Below are 19,241 nucleotides of genomic sequence, written 5' to 3'. Positions count from 1 at the left end.
GAAGGCGGCCGGGCAGGCTCTCTTCCTTGGAGGGAGGAAAGGCAGCCCCAGAGAGTGAGTTTTCAGGCCTCCCGCGCGCAGGCAACGTGGAGCTCTGGAAACGCCCGGTCCATAGGTCTGCGAGCAGGTCCTCACTTCCCGAGTCAAGAAAGGCCTAGTTTCGCGAGCTCTCTCCTGCACAGCAAACGTGAAGAAAGAGCTGTGTGGAGGGAGCCTTGATGTTCCCGGGCAGTGTGGGAGGCCTAGCTGTAAACGTGCAGCCAGCGGCCATGGCCCCTGAAAACTGACTTCCCAGGTAGCATTTCCCAGCCCAATGTGACTTTCAGCTTGAAGGTGGCCGAGCAGGCTGTCCTCCTTGGAGGGAGGAAAGGCAGCCCCAGAGATTGGGTTTTTAGGCCTCCCTCGCACAGCAAGTGTGGGGCTCTGCAGACGCCAGTACAAGAGGCCTGCAAACAGGCACTCACTTCCCGAGCCGAGAAAGGCCTAGTTTCGCGAGCTCTCTCCTGCAGAGCTAACGTGACGGAAGAGCTGTCTGGAGGGAACCTTGGTGTTCTGGGCAGTGTGGGAACCCTAGGCATGCACGTACACCTAGCGGACATTGCCCCTGAAAACTGACTTCCCAACTACCACTTCCCAGCCAGATTTGACTTTCAGCCAGAAGGCGGCCGGGCAGGCTCTCTTCCTTGGAGGGAGGAAAGGCCGCCCCAGAGAGTGAGTTTTCAGGCCTCCCGCGCGCAGGCAACGTGGAGCTTGGAAACGCCCGGTCCATAGGTCTGCGAGCAAGTCCTCACTTCCCGAGTCAAGAAAGGCCTAGTTTCGCGAGCTCTCTCCTGCAGAGCTAACGTGACGGTAGAGCTGTGTGGAGGGAGCCTTGATGTTCCCGGGCAGTATAGGGGCTGTACACATACACGTGCACCCAGCGGCTATGGCCCCTGAAAACTGATTTGCCAGGTAGCACTTCCCAGCCCAATGTTACTTTCAGCTTGAAGGCGGCCGAGCCGGCTCTCTTCCTTGGAGGGAGGAAAGGCAGCCCCAGAGAGTGGGTTTTTAGGCCTCCCTCGCACAGCAAGTGTGGGGCTCTGCAGACGCCAGTACAAGAGGCCTGCAAACAGGCACTCACTTCCCGAGCCGAGAAAGGCCTAGTTTCGCGAGCTCTCTCCTGCACAGCTAAAGGGACGGAAGAGCTGTGTGGAGGGAACCTTGATGTTCTGGACAGTGTGGGAGCCCTACACTTACACGTGCACCCAGCGGCCATTGCCCCTGAAAACTGACTTCCAAACTAGCACTTGCCAGCCCGATGTGACTTTCAGCCAGAAGGCGGCCGGGCAGGCTCTCTTCCTTGGAGGGAGGAAAGGCAGCCCCAGAGAGTGAGTTTTGAGGCCTCCCTCGCACAGCAAGTATGCAGCTTTACAGACGCTAGTAGACGAGGCCCGCAACCAGGTCCTCACTTCCCGAGTCAACAAAGGCCTAGTCTCGCGCGTACTCTCCTGCAGAGCAAACGCGAAGAAAGAGCTGTGTGGAGGGAGCCTCGATGTTCCTGGCCTGTGTTGGAGCTCTACCCGTACATCTGCATCCAGCGGCCATGGCCCCTGATAACTGAAGTCTGAGCTAGCACTTCCAAGCCTGATGTGACTTTCAGCTCGAATACGGCCGGGCAGGCTCTCTGCCTTGGAGGAAGGAAATGCAGCCCCAGAGAGTGGGTTTTCAAGCCTCCCTCACACAGCAAGTGTGGGGCTCTGGAGACGCTAGTACAAGAGGCCTGCAACCAGGGCCTCACTTCCCGAGTCAAGAAAGGCCTAGTCTCGCGAGCTCTCTCCTGCAGAGCAAACGTGAAGAAAGAGCTGTGTGGAGGGAGCCTTGATGTTCCCGGGCAGTGTGGGAGGCCTAGCTGTAAACGTGCAGCCAGCGCCCATGGCCCCTGAAAACTGACTTCCCAGGTAGCATTTCCCAGCCCAATGTGACTTTCAGCTTGAAGGTGGCCGAGCAGGCTGTCTTCCTTGGAGGGAGGAAAGGCAGCCCCAGAGATTGGGTTTTTAGGCCTCCCTCGCACAGCAAGTGTGGGGCTCTGCAGACGCCAGTACAAGAGGCCTGCAAACAGGTCGTCACTTCCCGAGCCAAGAAAGGCCTAGTTTCGCGAGCTCTCTCCTGCAGAGCTAACGTGACGGAAGAGCTGTGTGGAGGGAACCTTGGTGTTCTGGGCAGTGTGGGAACCCTAGGCATGCACGTACACCTAGCGGACATTGCCCCTGAAAACTGACTTCCCAACTACCACTTCCCAGCCAGATTTGACTTTCAGCCAGAAGGCGGCCGGGCAGGCTCTCTTCCTTGGAGGGAGGAAAGGCCGCCCCAGAGAGTGAGTTTTCAGGCCTCCCGCGCGCAGGCAACGTGGAGCTTGGAAACGCCCGGTCCATAGGTCTGCGAGCAAGTCCTCACTTCCCGAGTCAAGAAAGGCCTAGTTTCGCGAGCTCTCTCCTGCAGAGCTAACGTGACGGTAGAGCTGTGTGGAGGGAGCCTTGATGTTCCCGGGCAGTATAGGGGCTGTACACATACACGTGCACCCAGCGGCTATGGCCCCTGAAAACTGATTTCCCAGGCAGCACTTCCCAGCCCAATGTTACTTTCAGCTTGAAGGCGGCCGGGCAGGCTCTCTTCCTTGGAGGGAGGAAAGGCAGCCCCAGAGAGTGAGTTTTCAGGCCTCCCGCGCGCAGGCAACCTGGAGCTCTGGAAACGCCCGGTCCATAGGTCTGCGAGCAGGTCCTCACTTCCCGAGTCAAGAAAGGCCTAGTTTCGCGAGCTCTCTCCTGCAGAGCAAACGTGAAGAAAGAGCTGTGTGGAGGGAGCCTTGATGTTCCCGGGCAGTGTGGGAGGCCTAGCTGTAAACGTGCAGCCAGCGGCCATGGCCCCTGAAAACTGACTTCCCAGGTAGCATTTCCCAGCCCAATGTGACTTTCAGCTTGAAGGTGGCCGAGCAGGCTGTCCTCCTTGGAGGGAGGAAAGGCAGCCCCAGAGATTGGGTTTTTAGGCCTCCCTCGCACAGCAAGTGTGGGGCTCTGCAGACGCCAGTACAAGAGGCCTGCAAACAGGCACTCACTTCCCGAGCCGAGAAAGGCCTAGTTTCGCGAGCTCTCTCCTGCAGAGCTAACGTGACGGAAGAGCTGTGTGGAGGGAACCTTGGTGTTCTGGGCAGTGTGGGAACCCTAGGCATGCACGTACACCTAGCGGACATTGCCCCTGAAAACTGACTTCCCAACTACCACTTCCCAGCCAGATTTGACTTTCAGCCAGAAGGCGGCCGGGCAGGCTCTCTTCCTTGGAGGGAGGAAAGGCCGCCCCAGAGAGTGAGTTTTCAGGCCTCCCGCGCGCAGGCAACGTGGAGCTTGGAAACGCCCGGTCCATAGGTCTGCGAGCAAGTCCTCACTTCCCGAGTTCAAGAAAGGCCTAGTTTCGCGAGCTCTCTCCTGCAGAGCTAACGTGACGGTAGAGCTGTGTGGAGGGAGCCTTGATGTTCCCGGGCAGTATAGGGGCTGTACACATACACGTGCACCCAGCGGCTATGGCCCCTGAAAACTGATTTGCCAGGTAGCACTTCCCAGCCCAATGTTACTTTCAGCTTGAAGGCGGCCGAGCCGGCTCTCTTCCTTGGAGGGAGGAAAGGCAGCCCCAGAGAGTGGGTTTTTAGGCCTCCCTCGCACAGCAAGTGTGGGGCTCTGCAGACGCCAGTACAAGAGGCCTGCAAACAGGCACTCACTTCCCGAGCCGAGAAAGGCCTAGTTTCGCGAGCTCTCTCCTGCACAGCTAAAGGGACGGAAGAGCTGTGTGGAGGGAACCTTGATGTTCTGGACAGTGTGGGAGCCCTACACTTACACGTGCACCCAGCGGCCATTGCCCCTGAAAACTGACTTCCCAACTAGCACTTGCCAGCCCGATGTGACTTTCAGCCAGAAGGCGGCCGGGCAGGCTCTCTTCCTTGGAGGGAGGAAAGGCAGCCCCAGAGAGTGAGTTTTGAGGCCTCCCTCGCACAGCAAGTATGCAGCTTTACAGACGCTAGTAGACGAGGCCCGCAACCAGGTCCTCACTTCCCGAGTCAACAAAGGCCTAGTCTCGCGCGTACTCTCCTGCAGAGCAAACGCGAAGAAAGAGCTGTGTGGAGGGAGCCTCGATGTTCCTGGCCTGTGTTGGAGCTCTACCCGTACATCTGCATCCAGCGGCCATGGCCCCTGATAACTGAAGTCTGAGCTAGCACTTCCAAGCCTGATGTGACTTTCAGCTCGAATACGGCCGGGCAGGCTCTCTGCCTTGGAGGAAGGAAATGCAGCCCCAGAGAGTGGGTTTTCAAGCCTCCCTCACACAGCAAGTGTGGGGCTCTGGAGACGCTAGTACAAGAGGCCTGCAACCAGGGCCTCACTTCCCGAGTCAAGAAAGGCCTAGTCTCGCGAGCTCTCTCCTGCAGAGCAAACGTGAAGAAAGAGCTGTGTGGAGGGAGCCTTGATGTTCCCGGGCAGTGTGGGAGGCCTAGCTGTAAACGTGCAGCCAGCGGCCATGGCCCCTGAAAACTGACTTCCCAGGTAGCATTTCCCAGCCCAATGTGACTTTCAGCTTGAAGGTGGCCGAGCAGGCTGTCCTCCTTGGAGGGAGGAAAGGCAGCCCCAGAGATTGGGTTTTTAGGCCTCCCTCGCACAGCAAGTGTGGGGCTCTGCAGACGCCAGTACAAGAGGCCTGCAAACAGGTCGTCACTTCCCGAGCCGAGAAAGGCCTAGTTTCGCGAGCTCTCTCCTGCAGAGCTAACGTGACGGAAGAGCTGTGTGGAGGGAACCTTGGTGTTCTGGGCAGTGTGGGAACCCTAGGCATGCACGTACACCTAGCGGACATTGCCCCTGAAAACTGACTTCCCAACTACCACTTCCCAGCCAGATTTGACTTTCAGCCAGAAGGCGGCCGGGCAGGCTCTCTTCCTTGGAGGGAGGAAAGGCCGCCCCAGAGAGTGAGTTTTCAGGCCTCCCGCGCGCAGGCAACGTGGAGCTTGGAAACGCCCGGTCCATAGGTCTGCGAGCAAGTCCTCACTTCCCGAGTCAAGAAAGGCCTAGTTTCGCGAGCTCTCTCCTGCAGAGCTAACGTGACGGTAGAGCTGTGTGGAGGGAGCCTTGATGTTCCCGGGCAGTATAGGGGCTGTACACATACACGTGCACCCAGCGGCTATGGCCCCTGAAAACTGATTTCCCAGGCAGCACTTCCCAGCCCAATGTTACTTTCAGCTTGAAGGCGGCCGGGCAGGCTCTCTTCCTTGGAGGGAGGAAAGGCAGCCCCAGAGAGTGAGTTTTCAGGCCTCCCGCGCGCAGGCAACGTGGAGCTCTGGAAACGCCCGGTCCATAGGTCTGCGAGCAGGTCCTCACTTCCCGAGTCAAGAAAGGCCTAGTTTCGCGAGCTCTCTCCTGCACAGCAAACGTGAAGAAAGAGCTGTGTGGAGGGAGCCTTGATGTTCCCGGGCAGTGTGGGAGGCCTAGCTGTAAACGTGCAGCCAGCGGCCATGGCCCCTGAAAACTGACTTCCCAGGTAGCATTTCCCAGCCCAATGTGACTTTCAGCTTGAAGGTGGCCGAGCAGGCTGTCCTCCTTGGAGGGAGGAAAGGCAGCCCCAGAGATTGGGTTTTTAGGCCTCCCTCGCACAGCAAGTGTGGGGCTCTGCAGACGCCAGTACAAGAGGCCTGCAAACAGGCACTCACTTCCCGAGCCGAGAAAGGCCTAGTTTCGCGAGCTCTCTCCTGCAGAGCTAACGTGACGGAAGAGCTGTGTGGAGGGAACCTTGGTGTTCTGGGCAGTGTGGGAACCCTAGGCATGCACGTACACCTAGCGGACATTGCCCCTGAAAACTGACTTCCCAACTACCACTTCCCAGCCAGATTTGACTTTCAGCCAGAAGGCGGCCGGGCAGGCTCTCTTCCTTGGAGGGAGGAAAGGCCGCCCCAGAGAGTGAGTTTTCAGGCCTCCCGCGCGCAGGCAACGTGGAGCTTGGAAACGCCCGGTCCATAGGTCTGCGAGCAAGTCCTCACTTCCCGAGTCAAGAAAGGCCTAGTTTCGCGAGCTCTCTCCTGCAGAGCTAACGTGACGGTAGAGCTGTGTGGAGGGAGCCTTGATGTTCCCGGGCAGTATAGGGGCTGTACACATACACGTGCACCCAGCGGCTATGGCCCCTGAAAACTGATTTGCCAGGTAGCACTTCCCAGCCCAATGTTACTTTCAGCTTGAAGGCGGCCGAGCCGGCTCTCTTCCTTGGAGGGAGGAAAGGCAGCCCCAGAGAGTGGGTTTTTAGGCCTCCCTCGCACAGCAAGTGTGGGGCTCTGCAGACGCCAGTACAAGAGGCCTGCAAACAGGCACTCACTTCCCGAGCCGAGAAAGGCCTAGTTTCGCGAGCTCTCTCCTGCACAGCTAAAGGGACGGAAGAGCTGTGTGGAGGGAACCTTGATGTTCTGGACAGTGTGGGAGCCCTACACTTACACGTGCACCCAGCGGCCATTTCCCCTGAAAACTGACTTCCCAACTAGCACTTGCCAGCCCGATGTGACTTTCAGCCAGAAGGCGGCCGGGCAGGCTCTCTTCCTTGGAGGGAGGAAAGGCAGCCCCAGAGAGTGAGTTTTGAGGCCTCCCTCGCACAGCAAGTATGCAGCTTTACAGACGCTAGTAGACGAGGCCCGCAACCAGGTCCTCACTTCCCGAGTCAACAAAGGCCTAGTCTCGCGCGTACTCTCCTGCAGAGCAAACGCGAAGAAAGAGCTGTGTGGAGGGAGCCTCGATGTTCCTGGCCTGTGTTGGAGCTCTACCCGTACATCTGCATCCAGCGGCCATGGCCCCTGATAACTGAAGTCTGAGCTAGCACTTCCAAGCCTGATGTGACTTTCAGCTCGAATACGGCCGGGCAGGCTCTCTGCCTTGGAGGAAGGAAATGCAGCCCCAGAGAGTGGGTTTTCAAGCCTCCCTCACACAGCAAGTGTGGGGCTCTGGAGACGCTAGTACAAGAGGCCTGCAACCAGGGCCTCACTTCCCGAGTCAAGAAAGGCCTAGTCTCGCGAGCTCTCTCCTGCAGAGCAAACGTGAAGAAAGAGCTGTGTGGAGGGAGCCTTGATGTTCCCGGGCAGTGTGGGAGGCCTAGCTGTAAACGTGCAGCCAGCGCCCATGGCCCCTGAAAACTGACTTCCCAGGTAGCATTTCCCAGCCCAATGTGACTTTCAGCTTGAAGGTGGCCGAGCAGGCTGTCTTCCTTGGAGGGAGGAAAGGCAGCCCCAGAGATTGGGTTTTTAGGCCTCCCTCGCACAGCAAGTGTGGGGCTCTGCAGACGCCAGTACAAGAGGCCTGCAAACAGGTCGTCACTTCCCGAGCCGAGAAAGGCCTAGTTTCGCGAGCTCTCTCCTGCAGAGCTAACGTGACGGAAGAGCTGTGTGGAGGGAACCTTGGTGTTCTGGGCAGTGTGGGAACCCTAGGCATGCACGTACACCTAGCGGACATTGCCCCTGAAAACTGACTTCCCAACTACCACTTCCCAGCCAGATTTGACTTTCAGCCAGAAGGCGGCCGGGCAGGCTCTCTTCCTTGGAGGGAGGAAAGGCCGCCCCAGAGAGTGAGTTTTCAGGCCTCCCGCGCGCAGGCAACGTGGAGCTTGGAAACGCCCGGTCCATAGGTCTGCGAGCAAGTCCTCACTTCCCGAGTCAAGAAAGGCCTAGTTTCGCGAGCTCTCTCCTGCAGAGCTAACGTGACGGTAGAGCTGTGTGGAGGGAGCCTTGATGTTCCCGGGCAGTATAGGGGCTGTACACATACACGTGCACCCAGCGGCTATGGCCCCTGAAAACTGATTTCCCAGGCAGCACTTCCCAGCCCAATGTTACTTTCAGCTTGAAGGCGGCCGGGCAGGCTCTCTTCCTTGGAGGGAGGAAAGGCAGCCCCAGAGAGTGAGTTTTCAGGCCTCCCGCGCGCAGGCAACGTGGAGCTCTGGAAACGCCCGGTCCATAGGTCTGCGAGCAGGTCCTCACTTCCCGAGTCAAGAAAGGCCTAGTTTCGCGAGCTCTCTCCTGCAGAGCAAACGTGAAGAAAGAGCTGTGTGGAGGGAGCCTTGATGTTCCCGGGCAGTGTGGGAGGCCTAGCTGTAAACGTGCAGCCAGCGGCCATGGCCCCTGAAAACTGACTTCCCAGGTAGCATTTCCCAGCCCAATGTGACTTTCAGCTTGAAGGTGGCCGAGCAGGCTGTCCTCCTTGGAGGGAGGAAAGGCAGCCCCAGAGATTGGGTTTTTAGGCCTCCCTCGCACAGCAAGTGTGGGGCTCTGCAGACGCCAGTACAAGAGGCCTGCAAACAGGCACTCACTTCCCGAGCCGAGAAAGGCCTAGTTTCGCGAGCTCTCTCCTGCAGAGCTAACGTGACGGAAGAGCTGTCTGGAGGGAACCTTGGTGTTCTGGGCAGTGTGGGAACCCTAGGCATGCACGTACACCTAGCGGACATTGCCCCTGAAAACTGACTTCCCAACTACCACTTCCCAGCCAGATTTGACTTTCAGCCAGAAGGCGGCCGGGCAGGCTCTCTTCCTTGGAGGGAGGAAAGGCCGCCCCAGAGAGTGAGTTTTCAGGCCTCCCGCGCGCAGGCAACGTGGAGCTTGGAAACGCCCGGTCCATAGGTCTGCGAGCAAGTCCTCACTTCCCGAGTCAAGAAAGGCCTAGTTTCGCGAGCTCTCTCCTGCAGAGCTAACGTGACGGTAGAGCTGTGTGGAGGGAGCCTTGATGTTCCCGGGCAGTATAGGGGCTGTACACATACACGTGCACCCAGCGGCTATGGCCCCTGAAAACTGATTTGCCAGGTAGCACTTCCCAGCCCAATGTTACTTTCAGCTTGAAGGCGGCCGAGCCGGATCTCTTCCTTGGAGGGAGGAAAGGCAGCCCCAGAGAGTGGGTTTTTAGGCCTCCCTCGCACAGCAAGTGTGGGGCTCTGCAGACGCCAGTACAAGAGGCCTGCAAACAGGCACTCACTTCCCGAGCCGAGAAAGGCCTAGTTTCGCGAGCTCTCTCCTGCACAGCTAAAGGGACGGAAGAGCTGTGTGGAGGGAACCTTGATGTTCTGGACAGTGTGGGAGCCCTACACTTACACGTGCACCCAGCGGCCATTGCCCCTGAAAACTGACTTCCCAACTAGCACTTGCCAGCCCGATGTGACTTTCAGCCAGAAGGCGGCCGGGCAGGCTCTCTTCCTTGGAGGGAGGAAAGGCAGCCCCAGAGAGTGAGTTTTGAGGCCTCCCTCGCACAGCAAGTATGCAGCTTTACAGACGCTAGTAGACGAGGCCCGCAACCAGGTCCTCACTTCCCGAGTCAACAAAGGCCTAGTCTCGCGCGTACTCTCCTGCAGAGCAAACGCGAAGAAAGAGCTGTGTGGAGGGAGCCTCGATGTTCCTGGCCTGTGTTGGAGCTCTACCCGTACATCTGCATCCAGCGGCCATGGCCCCTGATAACTGAAGTCTGAGCTAGCACTTCCAAGCCTGATGTGACTTTCAGCTCGAATACGGCCGGGCAGGCTCTCTGCCTTGGAGGAAGGAAATGCAGCCCCAGAGAGTGGGTTTTCAAGCCTCCCTCACACAGCAAGTGTGGGGCTCTGGAGACGCTAGTACAAGAGGCCTGCAACCAGGGCCTCACTTCCCGAGTCAAGAAAGGCCTAGTCTCGCGAGCTCTCTCCTGCAGAGCAAACGTGAAGAAAGAGCTGTGTGGAGGGAGCCTTGATGTTCCCGGGCAGTGTGGGAGGCCTAGCTGTAAACGTGCAGCCAGCGGCCATGGCCCCTGAAAACTGACTTCCCAGGTAGCATTTCCCAGCCCAATGTGACTTTCAGCTTGAAGGTGGCCGAGCAGGCTGTCCTCCTTGGAGGGAGGAAAGGCAGCCCCAGAGATTGGGTTTTTTGGCCTCCCTCGCACAGCAAGTGTGGGACTCTGCAGACGCCAGTACAAGAGGCCTGCAATCAGGCACTCTCTTCCCGAGCCGAGAAAGGCCTAGTTTCGCGAGCTCTCTCCTGCAGAGCTAACGTGACGGAAGAGCTGTGTGGAGGGAACCTTGGTGTTCTGGGCAGTGTGGGAACCCTAGGCATGCACGTACACCTAGCGGACATTGCCCCTGAAAACTGACTTCCCAACTACCACTTCCCAGCCAGATTTGACTTTCAGCCAGAAGGCGGCCGGGCAGGCTCTCTTCCTTGGAGGGAGGAAAGGCCGCCCCAGAGAGTGAGTTTTCAGGCCTCCCGCGCGCAGGCAACGTGGAGCTTGGAAACGCCCGGTCCATAGGTCTGCGAGCAAGTCCTCACTTCCCGAGTCAAGAAAGGCCTAGTTTCTCGAGCTATCTCCTGCAGAGCTAACGTGACGGTAGAGCTGTGTGGAGGGAGCCTTGATGTTCCCGGGCAGTATAGGGGCTGTACACATACACGTGCACCCAGCGGCTATGGCCCCTGAAAACTGATTTGCCAGGTAGCACTTCCCAGCACAATGTTACTTTCAGCTTGAAGGCGGCCGAGCCGGCTCTCTTCCTTGGAGGGAGGAAAGGCAGCCCCAGAGAGTGGGTTTTTAGGCCTCCCTCGCACAGCAAGTGTGGGGCTCTGCAGACGCCAGTACAAGAGGCCTGCAAACAGGCACTCACTTCCCGAGCCGAGAAAGGCCTAGTTTCGCGAGCTCTCTCCTGCACAGCTAAAGGGACGGAAGAGCTGTGTGGAGGGAACCTTGATGTTCTGGACAGTGTGGGAGCCCTACACTTACACGTGCACCCAGCGGCCATTGCCCCTGAAAACTGACTTCCCAACTAGCACTTGCCAGCCCGATGTGACTTTCAGCCAGAAGGCGGCCGGGCAGGCTCTCTTCCTTGGAGGGAGGAAAGGCAGCCCCAGAGAGTGAGTTTTGAGGCCTCCCTCGCACAGCAAGTATGCAGCTTTACAGACGCTAGTAGACGAGGCCCGCAACCAGGTCCTCACTTCCCGAGTCAACAAAGGCCTAGTCTCGCGCGTACTCTCCTGCAGAGCAAACGCGAAGAAAGAGCTGTGTGGAGGGAGCCTCGATGTTCCTGGCCTGTGTTGGAGCTCTACCCGTACATCTGCATCCAGCGGCCATGGCCCCTGATAACTGAAGTCTGAGCTAGCACTTCCAAGCCTGATGTGACTTTCAGCTCGAATACGGCCGGGCAGGCTCTCTGCCTTGGAGGAAGGAAATGCAGCCCCAGAGAGTGGGTTTTCAAGCCTCCCTCACACAGCAAGTGTGGGGCTCTGGAGACGCTAGTACAAGAGGCCTGCAACCAGGGCCTCACTTCCCGAGTCAAGAAAGGCCTAGTCTCGCGAGCTCTCTCCTGCAGAGCAAACGTGAAGAAAGAGCTGTGTGGAGGGAGCCTTGATGTTCCCGGGCAGTGTGGGAGGCCTAGCTGTAAACGTGCAGCCAGCGGCCATGGCCCCTGAAAACTGACTTCCCAGGTAGCATTTCCCAGCCCAATGTGACTTTCAGCTTGAAGGTGGCCGAGCAGGCTGTCCTCCTTGGAGGGAGGAAAGGCAGCCCCAGAGATTGGGTTTTTTGGCCTCCCTCGCACAGCAAGTGTGGGACTCTGCAGACGCCAGTACAAGAGGCCTGCAAACAGGCACTCTCTTCCCGAGCCGAGAAAGGCCTAGTTTCGCGAGCTCTCTCCTGCAGAGCTAACGTGACGGAAGAGCTGTGTGGAGGGAACCTTGGTGTTCTGGGCAGTGTGGGAACCCTAGGCATGCACGTACACCTAGCGGACATTGCCCCTGAAAACTGACTTCCCAACTACCACTTCCCAGCCAGATTTGACTTTCAGCCAGAAGGCGGCCGGGCAGGCTCTCTTCCTTGGAGGGAGGAAAGGCCGCCCCAGAGAGTGAGTTTTCAGGCCTCCCGCGCGCAGGCAACGTGGAGCTTGGAAACGCCCGGTCCATAGGTCTGCGAGCAAGTCCTCACTTCCCGAGTCAAGAAAGGCCTAGTTTCTCGAGCTATCTCCTGCAGAGCTAACGTGACGGTAGAGCTGTGTGGAGGGAGCCTTGATGTTCCCGGGCAGTATAGGGGCTGTACACATACACGTGCACCCAGCGGCTATGGCCCCTGAAAACTGATTTGCCAGGTAGCACTTCCCAGCACAATGTTACTTTCAGCTTGAAGGCGGCCGAGCCGGCTCTCTTCCTTGGAGGGAGGAAAGGCAGCCCCAGAGAGTGGGTTTTTAGGCCTCCCTCGCACAGCAAGTGTGGGGCTCTGCAGACGCCAGTACAAGAGGCCTGCAAACAGGCACTCACTTCCCGAGCCGAGAAAGGCCTAGTTTCGCGAGCTCTCTCCTGCACAGCTAAAGGGACGGAAGAGCTGTGTGGAGGGAACCTTGATGTTCTGGACAGTGTGGGAGCCCTACACTTACACGTGCACCCAGCGGCCATTGCCCCTGAAAACTGACTTCCCAACTAGCACTTGCCAGCCCGATGTGACTTTCAGCCAGAAGGCGGCCGGGCAGGCTCTCTTCCTTGGAGGGAGGAAAGGCAGCCCCAGAGAGTGAGTTTTGAGGCCTCCCTCGCACAGCAAGTATGCAGCTTTACAGACGCTAGTAGACGAGGCCCGCAACCAGGTCCTCACTTCCCGAGTCAACAAAGGCCTAGTCTCGCGCGTACTCTCCTGCAGAGCAAACGCGAAGAAAGAGCTGTGTGGAGGGAGCCTCGATGTTCCTGGCCTGTGTTGGAGCTCTACCCGTACATCTGCATCCAGCGGCCATGGCCCCTGATAACTGAAGTCTGAGCTAGCACTTCCAAGCCTGATGTGACTTTCAGCTCGAATACGGCCGGGCAGGCTCTCTGCCTTGGAGGAAGGAAATGCAGCCCCAGAGAGTGGGTTTTCAAGCCTCCCTCACACAGCAAGTGTGGGGCTCTGGAGACGCTAGTACAAGAGGCCTGCAACCAGGGCCTCACTTCCCGAGTCAAGAAAGGCCTAGTCTCGCGAGCTCTCTCCTGCAGAGCAAACGTGAAGAAAGAGCTGTGTGGAGGGAGCCTTGATGTTCCCGGGCAGTGTGGGAGGCCTAGCTGTAAACGTGCAGCCAGCGGCCATGGCCCCTGAAAACTGACTTCCCAGGTAGCATTTCCCAGCCCAATGTGACTTTCAGCATGAAGGTGGCCGAGCAGGCTGTCTTCCTTGGAGGGAGGAAAGGCAGCCCCAGAGATTGGGTTTTTAGGCCTCCCTCGCACAGCAAGTGTGGGGCTCTGCAGACGCCAGTACAAGAGGCCTGCAAACAGGTCGTCACTTCCCGAGCCAAGAAAGGCCTAGTTTCGCGAGCTCTCTCCTGCAGAGCTAACGTGACGGAAGAGCTGTGTGGAGGGAACCTTGGTGTTCTGGGCAGTGTGGGAACCCTAGGCATGCACGTACACCTAGCGGACATTGCCCCTGAAAACTGACTTCCCAACTACCACTTCCCAGCCAGATTTGACTTTCAGCCAGAAGGCGGCCGGGCAGGCTCTCTTCCTTGGAGGGAGGAAAGGCCGCCCCAGAGAGTGAGTTTTCAGGCCTCCCGCGCGCAGGCAACGTGGAGCTTGGAAACGCCCGGTCCATAGGTCTGCGAGCAAGTCCTCACTTCCCGAGTCAAGAAAGGCCTAGTTTCGCGAGCTCTCTCCTGCAGAGCTAACGTGACGGTAGAGCTGTGTGGAGGGAGCCTTGATGTTCCCGGGCAGTATAGGGGCTGTACACATACACGTGCACCCAGCGGCTATGGCCCCTGAAAACTGATTTCCCAGGCAGCACTTCCCAGCCCAATGTTACTTTCAGCTTGAAGGCGGCCGGGCAGGCTCTCTTCCTTGGAGGGAGGAAAGGCAGCCCCAGAGAGTGAGTTTTCAGGCCTCCCGCGCGCAGGCAACGTGGAGCTCTGGAAACGCCCGGTCCATAGGTCTGCGAGCAGGTCCTCACTTCCCGAGTCAAGAAAGGCCTAGTTTCGCGAGCTCTCTCCTGCAGAGCAAACGTGAAGAAAGAGCTGTGTGGAGGGAGCCTTGATGTTCCCGGGCAGTGTGGGAGGCCTAGCTGTAAACGTGCAGCCAGCGGCCATGGCCCCTGAAAACTGACTTCCCAGGTAGCATTTCCCAGCCCAATGTGACTTTCAGCTTGAAGGTGGCCGAGCAGGCTGTCCTCCTTGGAGGGAGGAAAGGCAGCCCCAGAGATTGGGTTTTTAGGCCTCCCTCGCACAGCAAGTGTGGGGCTCTGCAGACGCCAGTACAAGAGGCGTGCAAACAGGCACTCACTTCCCGAGCCGAGAAAGGCCTAGTTTCGCGAGCTCTCTCCTGCAGAGCTAACGTGACGGAAGAGCTGTCTGGAGGGAACCTTGGTGTTCTGGGCAGTGTGGGAACCCTAGGCATGCACGTACACCTAGCGGACATTGCCCCTGAAAACTGACTTCCCAACTACCACTTCCCAGCCAGATTTGACTTTCAGCCAGAAGGCGGCCGGGCAGGCTCTCTTCCTTGGAGGGAGGAAAGGCCGCCCCAGAGAGTGAGTTTTCAGGCCTCCCGCGCGCAGGCAACGTGGAGCTTGGAAACGCCCGGTCCATAGGTCTGCGAGCAAGTCCTCACTTCCCGAGTCAAGAAAGGCCTAGTTTCGCGAGCTCTCTCCTGCAGAGCTAACGTGACGGTAGAGCTGTGTGGAGGGAGCCTTGATGTTCCCGGGCAGTATAGGGGCTGTACACATACACGTGCAACCAGCGGCTATGGCCCCTGAAAACTGATTTGCCAGGTAGCACTTCCCAGCCCAATGTTACTTTCAGCTTGAAGGCGGCCGAGCCGGCTCTCTTCCTTGGAGGGAGGAAAGGCAGCGCCAGAGAGTGGGTTTTCAGGCCTCCCTCGCACAGCAAGTGTGGGGCTCTGCAGACGCCAGTACAAGAGGCCTGCAAACAGGCACTCACTTCCCGAGCCGAGAAAGGCCTAGTTTCGCGAGCTCTCTCCTGCACAGCTAAAGTGACGGAAGAGCTGTGTGGAGGGAACCTTGATGTTCTGGACAGTGTGGGAGCCCTACACTTACACGTGCACCCAGCGGCCATTGCCCCTGAAAACTGACTTCCCACCTAGCACTTGCCAGCCCGATGTGACTTTCAGCCAGAAGGCAGCCGGGCAGGCTCTCTTCCTTGGAGGGAGGAAAGGCAGCCCCAGAGAGTGAGTTTTGAGGCCTCCCTCGCACAGCAAGTATGCAGCTTTACAGACGCTAGTAGACGAGGCCCGCAACCAGGTCCTCACTTCCCGAGTCAACAAAGGCCTAGTCTCGCGCGTACTCTCCTGCAGAGCAAACGCGAAGAAAGAGCTGTGTGGAGGGAGCCTCGATGTTCCTGGCCTGTGTTGGAGCTCTACCCGTACATCTGCATCCAGCGGCCATGGCCCCTGATAACTGAAGTCTGAGCTAGCACTTCCAAGCCTGATGTGACTTTCAGCTCGAATACGGCCGGGCAGGCTCTCTGACTTGGAGGAAGGAAATGCAGCCCCAGATAGTGGGTTTTCAAGCCTCCCTCACACAGCAAGTGTGGGGCTCTGGAGACGCTAGTACAAGAAGCCTGCAACCAGGGCCTCATTTCCCGAGTCAAGAAAGGCCTAGTCTCGCGAGCTCGCTCCTGCAGAGCAAACGTGAAGAAAGAGCTGTGTGGAGGGAGCCTTGATGTTCCCGGGCAGTGTGGGAGGCCTAGCTGTAAACGTGCAGCCAGCGGCCATGGCCCCTGAAAACTGACTTCCCAGGTAGCATTTCCCAGCCCAATGTGACTTTCAGCTTGAAGGTGGCCGAGCAGGCTGTCCTCCTTGGAGGGAGGAAAGGCAGCCCCAGAGATTGGGTTTTTAGGCCTCCCTCGCACAGCAAGTGTGGGGCTCTGCAGACGCCAGTACAAGAGTCCTGCAAACAGGTCGTCACTTCCCGAGCCAAGAAAGGCCTAGTTTCGCGAGCTCTCTCCTGCAGAGCTAACGTGACGGAAGAGCTGTGTGGAGGGAACCTTGGTGTTCTGGGCAGTGTGGGAACCCTAGGCATGCACGTACACCTAGCGGACATTGCCCCTGAAAACTGACTTCCCAACTACCACTTCCCAGCCAGATTTGACTTTCAGCCAGAAGGCGGCCGGGCAGGCTCTCTTCCTTGGAGGAAGGAAAGGCAGCCCCAGAGAGTGAGTTTTCAGGCCTCCCGCGCGCAGGCAACGTGGAGCTTGGAAACGCCCGGTCCATAGGTCTGCGAGCAAGTCCTCACTTCCCGAGTCAAGAAAGGCCTAGTTTCGCGAGCTCTCTCCTGCAGAGCTAACGTGACGGTAGAGCTGTGTGGAGGGAGCCTTGATGTTCCCGGGCAGTATAGGGGCTGTACACATACACGTGCACCCAGCGGCTATGGCCCCTGAAAACTGATTTCCCAGGTAGCACTTCCCAGCCCAATGTTACTTTCAGCTTGAAGGCGGCCGGGCAGGCTCTCTTCCTTGGAGGGAGGAAAGGCAGCCCCAGAGAGTGAGTTTTCAGGCCTCCCGCGCGCAGGCAACGTGGAGCTCTGGAAACGCCCGGTCCATAGGTCTGCGAGCAGGTCCTCACTTCCCGAGTCAAGAAAGGCCTAGTTTCGCGAGCTCTCTCCTGCACAGCTAACGTGAAGAAAGAGCTGTGTGGAGGGAGCCTTGATGTTCCCGGGCAGTGTGGGAGGCCTAGCTGTAAACGTGCAGCCAGCGGCCATGGCCCCTGAAAACTGACCTCCCAGGTAGCATTTCCCAGCCCAATGTGACTTTCAGCTTGAAGGTGGCCGAGCAGGCTGTCCTCCTTGGAGGGAGGAAAGGCAGCCCCAGAGATTGGGTTTTTAGGCCTCCCTCGCACAGCAAGTGTGGGGCTCTGCAGATGCCAGTACAAGAGGCCTGCAAACAGGTCGTCACTTCCCGAGCCGAGAAAGGCCTAGTTTCGCGAGCTCTCTCCTGCACAGCAAACGTGAAGAAAGAGCTGTGTGGAGGGAGCCTTGATGTTCCCGGGCAGTGTGGGAGGCCTAGCTGTAAACGTGCAGCCAGCGGCCATGGCCCCTTAAAACTGACCTCCCAGGTAGCATTTCCCAGCCCAATGTGACTTTCAGCTTGAAGGTGGCCGAGCAGGCAGTCCTCCTTGGAGGGAGGAAAGGCAGCCCCAGAGATTGGGTTTTTAGGCCTCCCTCGCACAGCAAGTGTGGGGCTCTGCAGATGCCAGTACAAGAGGCCTGCAAACAGGTCGTCACTTCCCGAGCCGAGAAAGGCCTACTTTCGCGAGCTCTCTCCTGCAGAGCTAACGTGACGGAAGAGCTGTGTGGAGGGAACCTTGGTGTTCTGGGCAGTGTGGGAACCCTAGGCATGCACGTACACCTAGCGGACATTGCCCCTGAAAACTGATTTCCCAACTACCACTTCCCAGCCAGATTTGACTTTCAGCCAGAAGGCGGCCGGGCAGGCTCTCTTCCTTGGAGGGAGGAAAGGCCGCCCCAATGAGTGAGTTTTCAGGCCTCCCGCGCACAGGCAACGTGGAGCTTGGAAACGCCCGGTCCATAGGTCTGCGAGCAAGTCCTCACTTCCCGAGTCAAGAAAGGCCTAGTTTCGCGAGCTCTCTCCTGCAGAGCTAACGTGTCGGTAGAGCTGTGTGGAGGGAGACTTGATGTTCACGGGCAGTATAGGGGCTGTACACATACACGTGCACCCAGCGGCTATGGCCCCTGAAAACTGATTTGCCAGGTAGCACTTCCCAGCCCAATGTTACTTTCAGCTTGAAGGCGGCCGAGCCGGCTCTCTTCCTTGGAGGGAGGAAAGGCAGCCCCAGAGAGTGGGTTTTCAGGCCTCCCTCGCACAGCAAGTGTGGGGCTCTGCAGACGCCAGTACAAGAGGCCTGCAAACAGGCACTCACTTCCCGAGCCGAGAAAGGCCTAGTTTCGCGAGCTCTCTCCTGCACAGCTAAAGTGACGGAAGAGCTGTGTGGAGGGAACCTTGATGTTCTGGACAGTGTGGGAGCCCTACACTTACACGTGCACCCAGCGGCCATTGCCCCTGAAAACTGACTTCCCACCTAGCACTTGCCAGCCCGATGTGACTTTCAGCCAGAAGGCGGCCGGGCAGGCTCTCTTCCTTGGAGGGAGGAAAGGCAGCCCCAGAGAGTGAGTTTTGAGGCCTCCCTCGCACAGCAAGTATGCAGCTTTACAGACGCTAGTAGACGAGGCCCGCAACCAGGTCCTCACTTCCCGAGTCAACAAAGGCCTAGTCTCGCGCGTACTCTCCTGCAGAGCAAACGCGAAGAAAGAGCTGTGTGGAGGGAGCCTCGATGTTCCTGGCCTGTGTTGGAGCTCTACCCGTACATCTGCATCCAGCGGCCATGGCCCCTGATAACTGAAGTCTGAGCTAGCACTTCCAAGCCTGATGTGACTTTCAGCTCGAATACGACCGGGCAGGCTCTCTGACTTGGAGGAAGGAAATGCAGCCCCAGATAGTGGGTTTTCAAGCCTCCCTCACACAGCAAGTGTGGGGCTCTGGAGACGCTAGTACAAGAAGCCTGCAACCAGGGCCTCACTTCCCGAGTCAAGAAAGGCCTAGTCTCGCGAGCTCGCTCCTGCAGAGCAAACGTGAAGAAAGAGCTGTGTGGAGGGAGCCTTGATGTTCCCGGGCAGTGTGGGAGGCCTAGCTGTAAACGTGCAGCCAGCGGCCATGGCCCCTGAAAACTGACTTCCCAGGTAGCATTTCCCAGCCCAATGTGACTTTCAGCTTGAAGGTGGCCGAGCAGGCTGTCCTCCTTGGAGGGAGGAAAGGCAGCCCCAGAGATTGGGTTTTTAGGCCTCCCTCGCACAGCAAGTGTGGGGCTCTGCAGACGCCAGTACAAGAGGCCTGCAAACAGGTCGTCACTTCCCGAGCCAAGAAAGGCCTAGTTTCGCGAGCTCTATCCTGCAGAGCTAACGTGACGGAAGAGCTGTGTGGAGGGAACCTTGGTGTTCTGGGCAGTGTGGGAACCATAGGCATGCACGTACACCTAGCGGACATTGCCCCTGAAAACTGACTTCCCAACTACCACTTCCCAGCCAGATTTGACTTTCAGCCAGAAGGCGGCCGGGCAGGCTCTCTTCCTTGGAGGAAGGAAAGGCAGCCCCAGAGAGTGAGTTTTCAGGCCTCCCGCGCGCAGGCAACGTGGAGCTTGGAAACGCCCGGTCCATAGGTCTGCGAGCAAGTCCTCACTTCCCGAGTCAAGAAAGGCCTAGTTTCGCGAGCTCTCTCCTGCAGAGCTAACGTGACGG

Source organism: Giraffa tippelskirchi, chromosome 4 (genome assembly GCF_054371585.1).
Source record: "Giraffa tippelskirchi isolate mGirTip1 chromosome 4, T2T-mGirTip1v1.2.pri, whole genome shotgun sequence".
NCBI lineage: Eukaryota > Metazoa > Chordata > Mammalia > Artiodactyla > Giraffidae > Giraffa > Giraffa tippelskirchi.
Note: the sequence above shows the minus strand (reverse complement) of the source record.